The following is a 19793-nucleotide window of genomic DNA, read 5'->3' as shown; positions in this document are numbered from 1 at the left end:
TGGTTGGTGTTGCTCAGTTGGAAAGCGTTGTCATGGCATGTGGTTGTCCCGGGTTCGAGTCCCAATATGGCAGCATAATTTTCTCACATTCGTTACATATACAAGCATCAAAAGCCCTCATATAACAAGCATGTCACAAACTTTAAATATAATGGGCAGATTTTGTTGCCTTTCGAAATTTTTTGAACTTACTTTCTAGTTTGAAATGATTGGCAGACAAACGCCACCCAGACAATCATTAATTACATTGAGCCGGGACAATATTTCAGTTACATTGAATTGAAAGTTTACTGATCCATGCTCCATGAGTTACAAACCAACAATTATCATAGGGAAAAGTGCCTACCACAATGCAACTTTAAAGTATAGAGTACAAAGGCCAGTGATTCGACTTGAAATGTCCTGGTTGGGGTCACTACACTACAGACCCCTAATGGCCTTATTTTACAATTTGCAAAGAAATACTGTACCGTCACAGGCCAATTAAGCTTTTTAAACACGAAACATTTACCTGTACAGCTCATAAAGTCGTTTTGTTTGCTGGTGTCTCACCCGGACCATTTTCAGTTTCAAAGGCTCTTCTTTCATGGATACAGCTAGGTATGATGGTTTGTTCTTTCTTCCTAAAAATACTACTGTCCTTGAACCGTTTTGAAGAGTGTCTTCCTTTTGGCAAACCGAATCTTTTATATTTCGATTCCTTCTTCCCATTTTGAAAGCGTGGCACTCGCTGTGCTCCGTATAAAAACGTGCATTACAAATCGGTCGAAATCACGTGAAGTGCTAAGAAAACACATTATTATTTTGACAGCTGGGTCGCAACTAGTAAAACAACTGTTAGCATTAATCAGGAAGAGATCGCTATGAATAACAGAAATGACCACAATCACTTACCCAATTGCAAATCTTTTCCAAAAAATTGAAAATTGTCCCCCACCCGTCTTTTTTAGTGTATTTGTCTTGTTTTTCTGGAGCCGAAGTGCATCCCACAGAATATCCATCCGACTTCCTTTGTTGTCACTTTCGTATTAAAAACTCCGTATAAAAGAATTAATTTTTACTTTTAAGTTGTATGATTCTATATTATCAATACAATAGTATACCGTGATGGATTGAACGGAGTTTCGTTTCGTTTCGATCTTTCTGTCAGTCTATAAGCGTACTATTTTGTGCGCAATAATTCAAGTACATGTGATTCGACAACAATTGTAAACATTGGTGAAATTCTTCGTACAAAGTTATATTTTTTGAGTGTTTATGAGGTCTGACCATGCGGTTTGCACACATCAACGGAAAGATTACAATCCAATGCATTTGTCATCGTCAACCATTTGAAATGTCAATTAGGCGATGGGTGAGGTTTTAGCATGTTTCTTTAAATTTTATTAATTTAAAAATGGCTGCCCCCATCGTGATGAAATGACATTTGTTCGAGTTTTGATATTTCTAGATTTGTACACTTTTTTCACTATTTAAGCGTAACTTGCCCTCGTCAGTGTCGATCTTATTCACTAGTTATATACCTTTCCGCCGAAATACGTTAAATAAACAGGATTCAGATTTTTGAAAATAATGTCTATTTTAGTGTTAAAATCGCTTTGCATTTTGATTGATTGTGTCGATGGTATGAGACGTTGCTGTACAAAATTGGTAGCTGTTTGAAGGAAAACCATCCTTTTAAGCATATACATATACATTTTCAATGTTGCACTCTTCGTTTAGTCAAATTTGACTTCAATGCTAGGGGTCCCACATTTTTCATACTGAAGCCTCTACAGGAACCTTAAACGCGTATGAAACATTTGGGAGCGTCTTTCGCCATATAAAAATAAAGGATCTGAGATAGGTCGATCACTGTAAAATAGTCTTTTGAAAGATTGGAGCGTTTTAGCATTGTTGATGTCGTCAATACGATTCCATTCGGATACAGTAGATGGTAAGAATGAACTTGAATATAGTGATGTTCGAGCTTGAATTGTTTGTAAATGTGATGAATGTCTTAGTGAGTAATTGTTACCTGAACCAACTGTTGGAGGCAAGAGAGATTGAATGTAGTTTGGGATATTGTTGGAATTGATTTTTATCCCCGCCGAAATTTTTTTCGGAGGGGATATAGTTATTGGTCCTGTCCGTCTGTCCGTCTGTCTGTCCGTCCGGCTGAAACTTTGTCCGGAGCATAACTCCAAATCTATTCAATGGATTTACTTTAAACTTAGAATATAAACAGATGGCAACTATAAGAAGTGCAGTGACAAAGAACCATAACTCTATCTACCTTAGTTTTTTAATTATCTCCCCTTTATATAACTTTAAAGTAAAATTTTAAACTAAAGGGATTTACTTGAAACTTGAAATATAAACAGATGGCAACTAGGAGAAGTGCAGTGACTAAAAACCACAACTCTATCTACCTTAGTTTTTAAATTATCTCCCCTTTTATATAATTTTAAAGTAAATTTTTGTCCGGAGCATAACTCTAAATCTACTAAAGGGATTTACTTGAAACTTGAAATATAAACAGATAGCAAGTAGGAAAAGTGCAGTGACTAAGAACGATAACTCTATCTAACTTAATTTTTGAATTATCCCCAATTTTATATAACTTTATAGTAAATTTTATCTGGAGCATAACTCTAAATCTACTGAAGGGATTTACTTGAAACTTGAAATATAAACATATGGCAACTGGGAGAAGTGCAGTGACCAAGAACCATAACTCTATCTACCTTAGTTTTTGAATTATCTCCCCTTTTATATAATTTTAAAGTAAATTTTTGTCCGGAGCATAACTCTAAATCTACTGAAGGGATTTACTTGAAACTTCAAACTGAAACAGATGGCAAGTAGGAGAAGTGCAGTGACTAAGAACCATAACTCTATCTACCTTAGTGTTTGAATTATATCCCTTTATTTAATTTCAAAGTAAATTTTTGTCCGGAGCATAATGAATTATCTCCCTTAATTTGTTTTTATAAATATTATTCTACTCTCTAAAACAAATGTTGTCATACAAGCAAACACATTTCGGCGGGGTTTTTGCACTACTGTGACAAGCTCTTGTATACATTTATATAAATTTGTGTTTGCTTCTGCGTTGACTGATGGTGTCCCACCCTAGCTCATTTAAAAGGTCTTATAATGATTCTAAACATGTGCATCCAGATGTTATTCGCGCGGCTTCATTATGGATTTTTTCATGTTCATATTGTTGATATTGAGTACAATTATCAAAAACAGTGTCTGAATATTCAAGAATTTGTCTTATAAAAGAAAATTATATTTTCTCGAGAGTTTTTCTATCAAGATTTGTTTTTATCGACGCATTGTGTGGACTTGTTTCCATGCTTTTTCTTTTACATACGATATGTGATGTGATTGCCAAGTACAGTCATTAGACATACATACATCTAAATGGTTGTGGACGTTAACAATCAGTATGTTAATTTTATGCATAGCTAATGGCGGATGAGATGGGCTGTTTATTTTTCTAGATATTAGCATCGATTCGGATTTTGAGGGGTTGAAGCTTACTTACCATTTATCCGCCCACATGGAGATTTATCAATATCGGATTGCAAAACGGCTGCAGTTTCGTATGGTTAGTTTACGACCATAAAAAGACTGGAATCATCTGTGAACACGTGGATTTGTGCTTTAATGTCAGTTATAATATTATTTATATACACTAGAAACATGAGTGGCCTAATATAGAACCTTGAGTGACACCGGCACTAATTTCAGTAAGATTGGAGTGTGCTCCTGGTAAAATATTTTTTTGTTTGCGATCAGAAAGATAGTTAGACAAAACAGATAGTAATTTTCATCGGATGCCTACTTCTTGAAGTTTGAATAATACACCTTTGTGCCAGACTCTATCAAAAGCTTTACTAATATCAAATAATACAACTCTGACCTCTAGGCCATTGTCTAGCGCTCTGCAAACAGTATTATAGATATATGTTAGTTGGTTAACAGTCAAATCACCAGGCAAGAAACCAGAAATGTATTTGTGTAATATTCTCTAAAATACCTTCTCAGTAGTATTAATATAAAGAAGTTAAACTCCAGTATTGAATTCTTATTATAAACAATTAGTTGAGGCAAGTGACCGATATAGTGATATAGGTCGATAATTAGACGTTTGTGAAAACCGGGAACACGTTTGCAATTTTCCAACATGCAGGCATTTTGCAGGAGTGTAAATTACACAATGGATAACTTAATTGATACATTGCCTCTTTGAGAATTCGATTAACTATTCCATCAGGACCGGAAGCTTTTCTAATCTTAAAACTTTTTATTGAGTCAATCACTTCCTCCTGTGTGATATGAATATAATGAAGAATATTATCGTTTACAGTGTGTATAGATGGGAGATTGTGATTTCGTTCGTCAATGGAGCACTGGCTTGCAAAATACTTGATTAACATATCAGCTGTACATGTGTCTTTCGCTTCAAAGGTAATTGTTTGATCATCGTAAAGAGGAGGAGTTGAATTGTTTAAGCTAGATGGGATAAACGTTCGGAGCGTCTTCCACCAGTCTTTAGCGCAAAGTTCAGAGGATTTAAGTTTTGTCGAAATGTAGCTAAAATGTTCGTTTTTTTAAATAACATATGAGTAAAACAACCTCATTTCTGGCACGACGGAAATTTGACCAGTGATTTTCAGTATTCGATTTCTTGGCTCTTTGGTATAGACGTTTTCGTTGCCGAATTTTGTTCTTTATGATATTGTTTATACATGGAAGATCATGAGATCTTATAAAACATTTTTGTTGGGAATACAATTGCTTGCAATTTGTTCTATTGTTTAGGTAATATTTTCAGCGTAGATATCAATATTTTCGGATTTTAGTAGATCCCAATTAGTATCTGTCATTAATTGCCGTAATTTTCCTTATTGATTGTGTGGTGGTGGGTATAAAATGGACTTTCTTTTCTTACACCATGTCAGAATGTATCGTATAGCAAGATATTGAATAGACGCTTTTGTTTTTGCGACGTTAAGATAAAATATCAACCAATATCCATATGTAACACGCAAGTTACATTTATTAATGCCTCGGAGTTTCATACACATTAATTGGCAGCGAACGAGTCTGATACGAAAAATTAAAAGTTATGTGATTACACTTTTTGGATAAGTGATACTAACTTAACGATACTTTAAACTGGTAAACAATACTGTATTATTTTTAAATTTGAGGGTGCTATACAATTTTAATATAATAATCATCGACGTCATGCTTTATTTATCCCGAATGCCAATTACCTTTACTACTCAATACATATTGGCACAATTACGCCCATTTCACTGAAGACAAAACCAACAAGAAAATACGCCTTAGCAGCTTCAACATAGCGAACTATTTACAAACCGTCTCATGGACTTCTTCAGTGTGTACGGTTGTTGTTTTTCCTGGTTCTTGGTTGTCCGTAGATGCAGTAGTCATTGTGTTGCCTATTCAAAACAATAATAATAAATATGGTATAACACATAATCTTGTCAGTGTTAGAAAAATCTTTAGTAATAAAAGCATTAAGTACAACGCACTGACATTAATTCCTTGTACAACAATGACATTCATTTCAAGATGTACATAATATGTATTTAGGCATGTGTAGTAATACCAAAATCACTGTGATAATTACCCATAATTTGTTCCATGCATTTCTGAAAATGCAAACAACAAATACACATCAGAGAGACCGCATTTTAAGTAGAGCTAGACGACATTCAATGATAAAATATTTAAATTCACGGCTTAAAGGAGTTTTAGGCTAATAACTTTATTTAAAATGACTAAATCAAAAATAAACGTGAATGTAATCTTAAAAAATGATTAGATATATTTGTAAAATTTAAATAATTAAAAAAACATTTAAAGATAATTTAAAATGTGATAATTGATAAGTACCAGTGATGAATCCATCACAGATGACACCTTTTATGTGAGAATGTACATTTTTCCATGGAAGTGTTGGTACTGCATAATCATATCGGAGTTCCTCGCCAATTGCAATTTCTTTGTCGGCAAAAGTGCATAGATTGGGAGTTTGGTTGACTTCAACAATTTTCACGACACAATTTTGTTTTGCGTCTCCATTTTCAGCATCATATGACCCTAATAAAATATATCTTTGGTAGCGTTAGTTCTGAATAAGCCATTTAAATAAACACTTATGATTCTTTATAACAGAAAAATGCCAAACGCGCATGACATATTTAATTATGATGGTGTACAAATTAAAGATAATTCTTCTTCTAATTGCGTGATTTAAACGTTTGATATACACAGTAAGGATAATTAACATTTACCAGAAAGATTTGTCTTTGTACTTCAAAAAGGAAATGAAACTACCATGACCCTGTTTTTCATACTACTTTTATTATTGCCTTGCATGTATTTCTCGTTAAATCAGATCCCCTTTGTATTCGAGAAGAAAGTCTTAGTGGCAAAGACTCCTTCGTCTGAAATATTTATATTTGTATACATTTATATTAATAATCATTTTAAACATATATAACTGAAGGCTAGATACAGGCGCCAAGTGTTGTTTAATTATTAATAAATAATCAATAAATCTCTATGCAATATCCATACTTCTACTCAGAAGTTAGTAAAAAATAAAGTTCATGTTGTTGATTCTTTTTAAGCGAACAAAGCTATGATGTTCTGTTATAATTTCTAAACGACCTTAAACATAAACATACAGAAAAAAGCTGTACATATGACATCAATGACGGTTTTTACTTCAAATCCTATTGGATCAACGTAATTCTTGCAGTACGTTCTTGCGACAACAAGGGGGCATGGACCATTGTGGCTACTGAATGATAAAATGGAAATGTCGAAGAAAAAATTGTTGCTACTTTGTTTAACGTATAGTTATAAAATCTTTTCGTGAAATATATGTACCGTTAAACAAACTTTGTAATAAAAATGTATAAATCGATCATTATAATTCGTCTTTCAAGTCAGTCTGCTGTTAGCTACGCTAGGAACGATAATCACTGCCTGTCTGCACTACCTGCAGTAAAATTATGCAGACGACGAATGCTAGGAGCGTCTGGTCTAACCACCGCATCTGCTTGTTTATAGTTCACCACTGGTACACTGCTTTGTGTGTATGTAATCAATAGTGTTTAACAGCTTGTAAGACGACATTTGCCAGTCTAGTGTTTATCATTGAAATCTGTACATATTGGCTGCTTTCAGGGAAAACGGGGCTTAATGCATGTCAAATAAGATTAGCCTGTGCACACTGATTAACCTGTGCAATGCGCACAAGCTAATCAAGGACGACACTTTCTGATTGTATGGTGTTTTTCGTTTAAAGAGAGTCTCCGGTACTTGGATGACAATTAATGCATATGCATTAAGCTCTGTTTTCCCAAAATAAGGCTTAAATTATCTTTTTGTTTAATGATTTGGAAAAACACCCACATCTCGACCTGTGCTTTCAGACATACTCTTAATAAATTTGAATGGGTTGTGTTCATTTCAAACTTGCGATATAAAAAGCTCTAACATAATTTTGAAAACTGAGTCTCGTCTAAGATTATACAAAAGCGAACAACTTCAGTGCCTTCAGCGCTTTGATTAAACAGCGCAACCGGGGAACTGCTATAAGCCCTTATACACACACGGTAGCAATTTCGTCAAGATTTGTGTGTATTTTGTGCATACCGTAAACCCGCTAATCGGGGAAGGCGTTAGATTTCTAATTCAAATTGACATTTTGGTATTATATTCTCGTAGATTAGAAAGATTCGTCTTAAACCAACCGGGAAATTCCCCAGTTGGTAGGTGTTCTCCGGTTTTTTGGTGTGCATTCATAAGATTTGCCCAAGTTGGTAGGTTTTACAAACTCACACACACACGCACGCACGCCACACGCACGCACGCACGCACGCACGCACAAACACACACACACACACACACACGCACGCACGCACACACACACACACACACACACACACACACACACACACACACACACACACACACACACACACACACACACACACACACACACACACACACACACACACACACACACACACACACACACACACACACACACACACACACACACACACACACACACACACACACACACACACACACACACACACACACACACACACACACACACACACACACACACACACACACACACACACACACACACACACACACACACACACACACACACACACACACACACACGCATACTTGTAAAACCTTCCAACCGGGGAAATGTGTTCTAAACCTACCAACCGGGGACCACCATTTCCACATATTCTAGAAAGCTGAAAGTGATAAAAAACAGACAAGTTTCGAACCTAAAATACGATTTTGACATAACAATTATGATAAATAGGGTAATAAATCAAAGAAAATTTTACATGCACACCGGGGAATTATGTGCGTACCAAATGAGGAACTGCGATGTGTGCCAACTGGGGAACGGTGTATACCAACAGGGGTACTAAGTGCGTACCAACTGTGTAACTTCAATGTGTACCAACAGGGGAATGGTGTATACCAACAGGGGAACTTAGTGCGTTCCAACTGTGGCACTTCAATGTGTTCCAACTGGGGAACGGTGTATACCAACAGGGGTACTATGTGCGTACCAACCGTGGAACTTTAATGTGTGCCAACAGGGGAATTGTGTTAACCAAGAGAGGAACTTAAGCGCGCTATCCCTGTGGAACTTCAATAATGTCCAACGGGGAACTTGCGTTTACCAACAGGGGTAATTGTGTGTAATCATGGTACCGTTGTTGATAGGACAATGGCGTGCACGTTCATGGATAATATTTAAGTTAGTACAAAAATTGAAAAGAATATGTATGAAACAATATTTAAATTAAATATGTTTATTATATGACCTTATATAAGTTCTGCAAAAATGCCTCATTTGATTGACTCAAATATTATTCACATCAAAATAAGCATACGAAACATAACGCAAATCAAACAATACATTTATGACTTTATTAGCTATAAGCCGACTACAAACATGCAAGTGCTGCATTATAACATATCAATCATGGTGAATTAATCAACAAATGAATACAATTCGTTCTTAAAACTAAAAAATAATGTTTTTGTTTTAGGCCACGCTATTTGTCAAACCGAATGAAGGAGAGGGGGAGGCGGCTTATTTGTTTAATTCCTTTTTTCCATCAGAAAAAAATATTCACGATGTTCACGTAATATGAAGTTTTTTATCCTAAAAGTAGAACTGCCCATAAGCATGTAGATTGAGTAGTGTAAATTTACTTTGTCCTTACTCTGACATTATAAAATAACTCATGCATTTAATCCCCTGAAACAGGTAAACATCAGAAAATTCATTCACACGCAGGGCAACTTCCACTTCACTTAAATTGTCTTAAATACATTTATTGCATTTTCAAAAATAATAAAATCTGTAACTTTAAACAATCATGAACGTTTCACAACGAATGTGGCGAGGCCTGAGAAACAAAATAGTTTAGTAAACTAGCAAAACGACTTGATAACAATGCATTTTGATGCGCCAGTGACTTAGTCTACGGCGGTAGGTCAATCTGAATAATGATCAGTATTTATTGTTATAATATATGAATTCCAATTCTACAACTGTGATACCATTACACATGTGCTGTATTAAAAAAATATACAGTATGTGTGCACTTGTTTGAGTAGAGAATGCCAAAAACGGGTTAACGTTAATAATGAACTTACATTAAATTCTACCTGTCGTAATAACAGATTATATTTTAAGGAAAATAGTCACTGGCAATCGCTTAGTTTTCCCTTGCAAACCAAACACCTTTTTTCAAGATTTGAAGTCACGTATTTTGTTCAAACTACCTATATGTAAACCAACTTATGTACCTAATTTTTGCATAAAATATAATAGAAAGAGTGTATTTTAAGCACTGAAAATTTATGCCGATGTGTCAACCATATATTATTTGTTGAAAACAAGTTATAATTAATGTTGTTATACACGTATAATCATCGCTGACTTTGACAGCATTATCATTTTATAAAAACACTAATATTTAAATATGTACCAAAGCAAACACTTATCAAACACGTAGTTTAATATTATTTTGCATCACTTACATTATAGTATATATACTTACTGGGGAGTGCACATGTGAATCAATTGTTAGACCCTTGTTGGTGCCAACTTAAAAAATAATATGTACCAACAGGGAAATTATAACAGTGTGACTCAATTCTGAAAATAAACATACCAATTATATACACAAAGCAAATATGTGAATTGATAGTTAATGTGAATATCTACACGCAAAACAAATGCACAAAAGTCTGTGTAGGAAATTATTGTAATATTTAACAACTATTTAATCAATTCTAGTGCGATATTTACGCAATAATTTACATATTGGTAAATTGTTACTTTAAAATAACTATTAAGTACTCAACTGCAAGTCAGACAACTGTCATTCAAAACAAATTTTGTAAAATTGACAAAATATTCATTTGTATTCTTCACATTGTAGCAGTAGTTTAGCAGTAGTTTTTTTTTATGTTATTTACATTAATCTTATTATATCTAAAAGTGTTTGTTTGTTATGCTTGAACAAAATGTTTGTTTCCATTTATCCGACTGAATTTTTTTGTGCCTTCTCTGAACGTTTAGCCTTCTAGATTGATTTGTTATCATGTTTGCTATATTCATTCATATTCACCAAGTTTGGGGTAAAAAATAACTTGTATAGTGAGTAACTCGTAGAAACTCGTAATAGAAAGTACAAAGAAACACTCTTTGACCGAACTATATACCAATCCTAATTTGTTCGGCGATATGATAATGAACAAATATCGTTTTTGACTGAACCGTATTAATAAAACATTAAAATACAATAAGCACACATATATCGTTTTCGAAAAAGAGTATATAGAACAAGAAAACACACAAAACACATGTGGCAACTTCATCCTTTAACGTATTCTCCTAAACGTGCATTATATGTGTTATATTTTTTTAAGTTAAAAGTCCCCGTTGCTTTTTTGTTTCAATTAAATTTATGCAAAAGTCTTTGACATTTTTCCAACTTCTGTTGTGAAGGTCATTCTCACTTTCAATACATGCAAGTAAAGATTTTTTCCCTGGTAATTTACCCATTATCAAAAACGATCAAAGTGTCTGTGAACAGCTCCTTTTTCGTTTTCACTCCATTGCTTTTTGGCTGCTTGTTTTGTTCTCCCGGTATTTGAAGTACCCTTTTCTGTACATGGATAATAAAACACCATATGACGTCGCTAACTGCCATGTGTAAGATATCCATATTAAATATATATACTTCAGTACAATTTTTCATAGCAAAATTACGACAAAAGAGTCCAGGTACTTACGGCACCTGATAATGACATCGATGTCACACGACAAATTTGGAAGCATTATTTTGCCTAATGAATCAAACAATTACATGTAAGCAAATCATGTTCTAAGAAACATAATAAACTTGGAGATACATAACTTAAATGCATTCACATGTGTATGCATACCTTTGTCTGTTATTTTTGGTTGACTGGTGCTGGGAAGCAGAGTTTCAAGGTCTTTAGTATTTTCATTATCTGATAATTCAGAAGAATATTGTTCATCTGTCGTGTAAATCATAAGATCAAAAATTATATATAGTTTATAATATAACACTGATGGAAACAACCGAAGCACACCAAATAAATATGCAGTTAGTGCATTGAAATTGAAAAATTAGAAGTAGCCAATGTAAACCTTACTGAGCACAAAATGAGTGTAGACGTTAAATTCCGCCTTACCAGGTCGTCTCCGATAAAAAAGAATTGCCTTGCATAACACAAGTATATTTCAGAAAATGTTTGTAATTCTTTTTATCACTTTAGGTAATCAAGTTCGGTAATGAGCCCATTATTAACATTAAGTTTACTGTATGAATTTAACACTAAAAATGCGACATACCTACAATACATTCGTCGTCCACATCAATATCGTCTAGCGAATTGACAGAATTTCTGGTAATTTGTCCACTTTCCATCATCATGAAAAGCTTGCTGACTTTGGCAACCTGCATGGTTCCATCTGGTTATCTGTAGAATTCTCTATGTACCCGAATGTCGTGACCAAGAAATTTAGCTAGAATGTCTATTTCATTTTCAGACAAGTTAAAAAGCCTAGTCATTGTGGCAATATGTTTCCTTAACTTTGTAGAACGAAGCCGTTTCGGATGTTCAGCTCCACAGTCAATTGCAATTGAACGTAATACATCTGTCCCACGAATATGCGATGATGCAGATTTTGTTGGGAAAAGATATTTACTATTTAAACAGTTTGTTAGAGAATTTCTGCTGCGTATGAGCAGGTCGATATTTTCTTTCACCTGTCTTGGAAACAGTACTGCAGCTATTCGACCTCGTTTTGCAATAATCTCTGTACGGTAAAAATAACGGCACAGGTTTTTTTCCAGTTTTGTTAAACATCAATCTAATTCTCCATCGTCATTTGTCAATTTGTTTTTTGAATATTCTTCGACTGTCATTTTTGACACATCGTTTGATGGTTTTGATTAAACACAAGCAGATTTAAGACAACTTATGCCATGCTTGCCTTTTCTCGCAATCACTTGCTGATTCTTGTAAGGTATTTGCATGTGTTTCTTCTTCATGTCGTAAGTATTCAGACATTACTTTGACATCATTTGCCAATGGCAACAGTTCTTTCTGACTGTTCTGCTTAGCCTCATGAAGTGTTCTTAAGGCATTGGAAGACACGTCATCCGTCCAATTAATTTCAAATAGTTTGGAAAGCTCCTCAGCCCTTGTTTGCAGATCCTGGTTGTTTGTTTCGATTCCTTTCGAAATTAGAATTTTTAGACATTTCTGAAGCGTTGTGCCAATCTTTAAGGCTAATGATGGTATAGCATAAGTATTGGTGTTTCCGTCGAAGCCTGCAACGTTTTTGCAAGATTGTGTAATAAATTTGAAAGCATCTGGATACATGAAATTCTCCAAAGACTTTTCAACATTGCCTGGACAAGATCGCATGTCTTTCAGCAATCTACCAACTTCTCTTAACTTCTGTCTAATATAATTGTGTTGCTTTTCATCATGGCCCCTTTTTGTACAAGTTTTTCACCGAATGCAAGGATTGTATTATCACTTTTGACTTTGCGACTTATTTCGTCGTTTCTCATGGACTCGATTACTCGTCTTAAAATAGTGCTTCCTTCTTTTGATTTTGGTAATAGCAGGCTGCTCTCTAAAGCGAGTCGTTTTCTTGATCCCGCCGCATTGTAAACTTACATTTTTGAGTGTGCCTCCACAGGATTTTCTTCGGGTAATACCCGTAACAGTAAGGACAAGGTCCATACTCGTCTGCAGCTACGCGTTGATTGTGACTTTGTCTGTATGACACAAACAGCTGTCCTTGGCCATCTCGCAATACTTTAACATTATGGAGATGGTTCCCTACGTTCCTTATTTTTTCATACATTTTTTTATTTTCTGCTGAATTTTCCGTATTTAATAGATCTTTCACATCTTGCCCATCTTTATGCTGCAAAAGCAAATGTTTTTTTTAGTTTTATTTGAGCCTTTTCGCAAAACATGCAATACAATCTCTTATCGTAATGTCTGTATTCACTGTTATTTGTTTGAGCGATGGTGATGTTGGTTTTGTGTGCCTCTGCGGATGATTCGTCACGTTCACGAGATTGCAAGGATTCAACAGGAGGTAGTGTTGACGCTGTCTTCTTTTGAAATCTTTGAATTTTTGGTATGAGTTCGACAACTATCGACTCATCTGACGATGCATCGCCTTCTTCCGGAATATAGTCTTTGTCATTGTCACTGTCCTGTAAAATAAAGTTGTTTTCCTGTGTGTGAGATCATATAAAAATATGAAAATATCACAACATCATAATTTGTTGTTGGTGAACTACATCCATAAAAATGTGTAAGTGTAACATAACACTTACCAGAATGCATGTCTTAATTACAGTTCGATACTAGAGCTTGAAAAAAATCGGAACTATATATAATCTTAGATAAAATGTTTAAATGTGTGTACTGTATTGCAATCACAAAATCGTTATAAGTTTACGTACATCGATATCCGATGATTCACTGTTCAACATATTTTCTGCTGCATCTTGTGAATTGTACTCGTGTGCAGTGTCGCTATGTTCTTTAGTTTCGGTACTCTGCAACACAATTCAATGAGACAATAATAGAGTTAGATTCATACATCCACGTTACTTAGTATCAGTTGAAATTGCAATTCTTTAGTAGCAGCATTTTCAATTGATATCATCACTCATGTGGCTTTTTATTAAGATGTAGAAAATCAAAGTGACATGAGAATTTTGTGTAAATGTTTGCAACCGATGGTATAATACAAGTTTAATTCACCTTCGTCCAAAATAGTTTACTTTTGCTTATCTTACATCACATGTTTTATTTTTTGCCGTTCACTGTCATTGGGGAAGATTTGAAACAGATTGATAGCTTGTTTTGTCGACATAATAACAAACTGAAAAACACCCATAAAACATTTTTAAAGGTTGCATTTAAATGATCAATTTCAACAAAACGGTTTCAAATTTAACATATCTTTGATTATTTATCTTGAACGTATCAAGCTTGTTTAAAGATTGGCTGAATACACCGACGTAGCAAGTCTTAACATATACCAGGTTGTTCCAAACATGTTATCAAAGTTCGAAAAAGTATACAAGGAATATTTTTTTACAGATACTAATAAGACACAATGTATGCACGGTTAAATGAAAGGTATTGTACTTCTCTGGACAAATGTGTTGGAAGAAAAAAGAACTGGTGAACGGACTGTGGTTCACGGTAAATCATGTATGTATTGTGCTGTGGTTGGTGTAAAATGAACTATCTTTTCTTACCCATGTCAGAATGTATCGTATAGCAAAATATCGAGTAGACGCTATTGTTTTTTTGTCGTTAAGATGAAATATCAACCAATGACCATATGTAACACGCAAGTTAAATTTCTTAATGTCTCAGAGTTTCATACACAGTAATTGGCAGCGTATAAGTCTTACACTGAAAATTAAAATTAATGATATTACACTTCTTGGATAAGCGATAATTAACGTTTTTGTGATTATGATGAAGTCGATGTTTATAAACTACAGTGGTTAATACACATGCGCACCAGTTTCATTGGCAGGTGTAAATTCTAAATTCTTTGTGTATATGAAGATTTTGAAAGACAAGTAGTTCAAAGTCACTACAACTGGTAAACAATATTTTATTCTTTTAAAATTCGCATAACATGTTAATATAATGATCATCGACGTACGTATTATGTTAAGCCCAAATACCAATTAGCATCACCCGGAATAAATATTGGCACAATATAATTTAAGGCAAAATTACGCCTATTTCACCGAAGACTAAACCAAACCAGAAAATACGCCTTAGTAGCTTCGACATAGTGAAATATTACAAACCGTCTCATCGACATCTTCCGTTTGTACGGATGTTGTTTGTCCTGGTTTCTGGCTGTCCGTAGATCTAGTGGTCATTGTGTTGCCTATTCACAACAACAATAAAAAATGGTATAACACATAATCTAGTCAGAGTTTAAAAGTTCGTTATTCATAAAACCATTTAGTACAACACATTGACATTAATTCCTTGTACACAAATTACATTAATTTCATGATATACATAATATGTATTTAGGCATGTGTAGTAATAACAAAATCACTAAGGAGCCATAATTCTTACAAAATGCTGTTTACAGTAGTCTGCTCTTGTTTATAGATTGGGGTCATGTTGGTAAAGAAGTACGCAAAATATAAAAGCAATATGTCAAGGGACATAGAAAGTATTTGAGGTGGTACGTAAACTTTAACAAAGATTTATCAATAATATGCATATTTTAAGTGGAAAAACGGGGCCATAATTCTTACAAAATGCGTGTTACAGTTGTCTGCTCTTGTTTATAGATTGGGGTCATGTTGGTAAAGAAGTATGCAAAATATAAAAGCAATATATCAAGGGACATAGAAAATATTTGAGGTGGTACGTAAACTTTCACAAAGATTTATCAATAATATGCATATTTTAAGTGGAAAAAAGTGACCATAATTCTTACAAGATGCTTGTTACAGTTGTCTGCTCTTGTTAATAGATTGGGGTCATGTTGGTAAAGAAGTATGCAAAATACAAAAGCAATATGTCAAGGGACATAGACAATATTTAAGGTGGTACGCAAACTTTAACATTCCAACGCTCACGCTAACGCTCATGCTAACGCCGACGCCGGGGTGAGTAGGATAGCTCCACTGTATATATATAGTCGAGCTAAAAAATGCCTAGAGCTCTACTTTGTTTAACGTATATTTATAAAATATATTCTTGAAATATGTACCGTAAAACAAGCTTTGTAATCAAATGATATTTATATAAATCGATCTTTAGAATTCGTCTTCCAGTATTACTTTAACGTTTACATAAAAGCGCTTTTTAATATTAATTAAAATTATAAACATAATTAAAAAACTTACCTTAGTTTAATGCGTTTGTTCGCTCGAAACTCCATTTTTCCAACTGACTTTCACTAAATGATATAAATACCGAGTGTATGATTTTTAAACAGCGCAACCGGGGAACTGTTATAAGCCTGGATACACACTCGATTGTAATATGGTGAAGATTTGTGTATATTTTGTGCATGCCACAAACCCGCTAATCGGGGAAGACGTTGAATTTCTAATTTAAATTGACAGTTTGGTATTTCATTCACGTAGATTAGAGATTTTCGCCTAAAACCAACCGGGGAATTCCCCGGTTGGTAGGTGTTCCCCGGTTTGTTGGTGTGTATTCATACGATTTTCCCCGGTTGGTAGGTTTTACAAACTCACACACACACACACACACACACACACACACACACACACACACACACACACACACACACACACACACACACACACACACACACACACACACACACACACACACACACACACACACACACACACACACACACACACACACACACACACACACACACACACACACTGCACACACACGCACGTACACACGCACAAAAATAACAACAAAAAACACGCAGAAAACGTTTCTACGTAAATAAACACGTAATAACGCAAACAAACACGTTATAACGCTAATAAACGCGTTAATGACGCTAAATAGGCGTGATAACGCCGAACTCAAAGGCTTTAAAACGCTAAAATTGGCGAAATAACGCTAAAAAAGGCATACTTACGCTTAAAAAGGCGTAATCACGCCAAACTAAAAGGCGTACAAACGCTAAAAAAGGCGAAATTACGCAAATCTAAAAGGCGCTTAAACGCAAAAAAGGCGTTAAAACGCTTAAAAAGCGTACACACGCTAAAAAGGCGATTTCACGCAAATCATAAGGCATGCACTTGCAAAAAAGGCGTAATAACGCCAAAGGCGTGCAAACACTAAAAAGGCATTAAAACGCTAACAAAGTCGTAATGACGCCAAACCATAAGGTTATCAAACGTTTAAAAAGGCGTAATATCGACAATTTCAAAGGCGTACAAACGCTTTAAAGTCATTTTAACGTATTTAATATAAAGAGATGACTTCTTAAAAGATATTCAACTTCAAACCACGACTTCAAACCAAAACGTTATGGATGCAGTTGAAAGAACCGTAAAAAGATCAGATTGACACACGCATACACTGAACCACCATGATTCTGAGCTTAGCACTGATGGAAATTAAATTTATACTTAAAACATAATATAGCTTTTCTTAATTAAGCAAATAAAATAACATGGGCAGTTCTGTATTATCCCATCTCTGAAACTCGCAGTTGTTGTCAGATAATTTTGTCTGTATGGACTATATGTTTTAATAAGAATAATTCGAACACCTTGTTCTTGTTATTTTTGACAGCAACACTGTTTAAACCATTTAGCTATATGTGGGAGATGGAAAATTAAAAATACAAATCATGCTTATGTTTAAAAAATCTTCAAAAAATCAATATGTATTTTTATCAACATTTAAGGTAATACTATTAATGTGGTAATAAAAAAAAAGAAAATCAACAATAAAAACAAATGCTCAAACACTGACCAATAAGGATTGTGCCAATTTGTAATGTTAACAAAGCCATTTGATCGTGTTTATCCATTTGCAAACATACGACTTAACTCAAAGTTATATTAACAAGTAGTCAAGAACATTTCATTTCACTGCAAATCACATAAACTTTATTGCTTAAAGACCCCAACGAAATACCGTTCTCAAATGTGGCATCCAAATATGAAATTGTACAACTTCATAATAAATAATTGTTGCAATACTGTAAAGGATGTTCTGTTAGAAAATGTGTTTGACAATGTTACGTGACATTTAAATGATCGATAAATTTATGACGACAAAATTAGACCAATATAAACTAAGGCATTTGATTACTTGTAATTACGAACAATTAAAACAACTTCAGTACAATATTTTTTGAACACAGGAAGTTCATACACATTCGTTTAGAGAACGGGTTTGTCATCAGACAGCAATATTCAGAACTTAATGACAGGTTTAAAAAAAATTGAAGCACATCTTAAAAGTGTTGCGTGCAAAATACTCGCACTCCCTCCCGACAGAAACTTTATCCGTGGATACAGATTTTAAAGTTTGTTCACTACATACATACATGTATAGCCGTTTTCTGAGCATAACGTTTTATTATAAACAAAGTATTATACCCAATTTTGAATATGCAACATAAACATTAAATTTAATCACAATACCTTCATTCTAAATTCGAAGGAAAGGAAAGAATCCGAAAGTCATATATTACTATTCGTTCGTATGCAAATGTATTCAAATATTCGATGTATAATCCCCAAGATTAAAATGTATAATCTGTATGAAGCACGAAAATATAGTAATGGTCTTTTTCATAACAATTATCACAATCGAATGTATCTTCAAAGAATTTTTGAACAAATGAGATAAAGTAATCTTTTGTTCAAAATTATTTATTTGTTTTTATTAGGTACATTTAATAATTGTTTTTATTTTCGTTAAGCATAGTTTCTAAAAGGTAACTACATGTTATATTTTAAAGCCACAAACAATCGATTTGACCTGGACAATTCGTTATATTATTATTCATTAACACATATAGAATAACCATATTCTTATTTAAAATTGGACTGCACGCGTACTTTCATTAAAATCGTTTGTTGAGCAAAACAGCGCATGATTAAATGCAAACATGTCCAACGTCATGCCATCCGTAAAAAGCATGGAAGGTGTTTTTTATAGCATAATTCAACTTTTGAAGCGCATAGAACTATGTGTTCGTTACTATTGTATAACCATAGGATAAAAAGAGTGTATATTTGGTCGAAGGCGTGACCTAGTTGATTCTTACAAATCATTTAGGAATCGAAGATAGCATCTCACTGGTTATGTCATACGAATTAATTAAGGTATGTAAACTGTTAAAACTTATTTAATTCTTGCATAATTGTAACTTCTATCGATTTATTTATGAACCGAAATAATCTGATTTCCACCGGGACGCACACTGACACTTCTCTATGAAAAGACGCTGTTACCCTTACATTGTACATACGCAAAAGGTCTGAACAATAATCTTATTAACTTATGACAGTTGTTATCAGATCATTGACTAATACATTAATTCAGTCGTCTGCACAAAAAATTAATGCGACTTAGTAGATATATGTCATAATAATGGCAAATATAATTTTTAAGTGAATATTCGA

The sequence above is a fragment of the Dreissena polymorpha genome, chromosome 2, assembly GCF_020536995.1.
Source record: "Dreissena polymorpha isolate Duluth1 chromosome 2, UMN_Dpol_1.0, whole genome shotgun sequence".
In the NCBI taxonomy this organism is placed as follows: Eukaryota; Metazoa; Mollusca; class Bivalvia; order Myida; family Dreissenidae; genus Dreissena; species Dreissena polymorpha.
Note: the sequence above shows the minus strand (reverse complement) of the source record.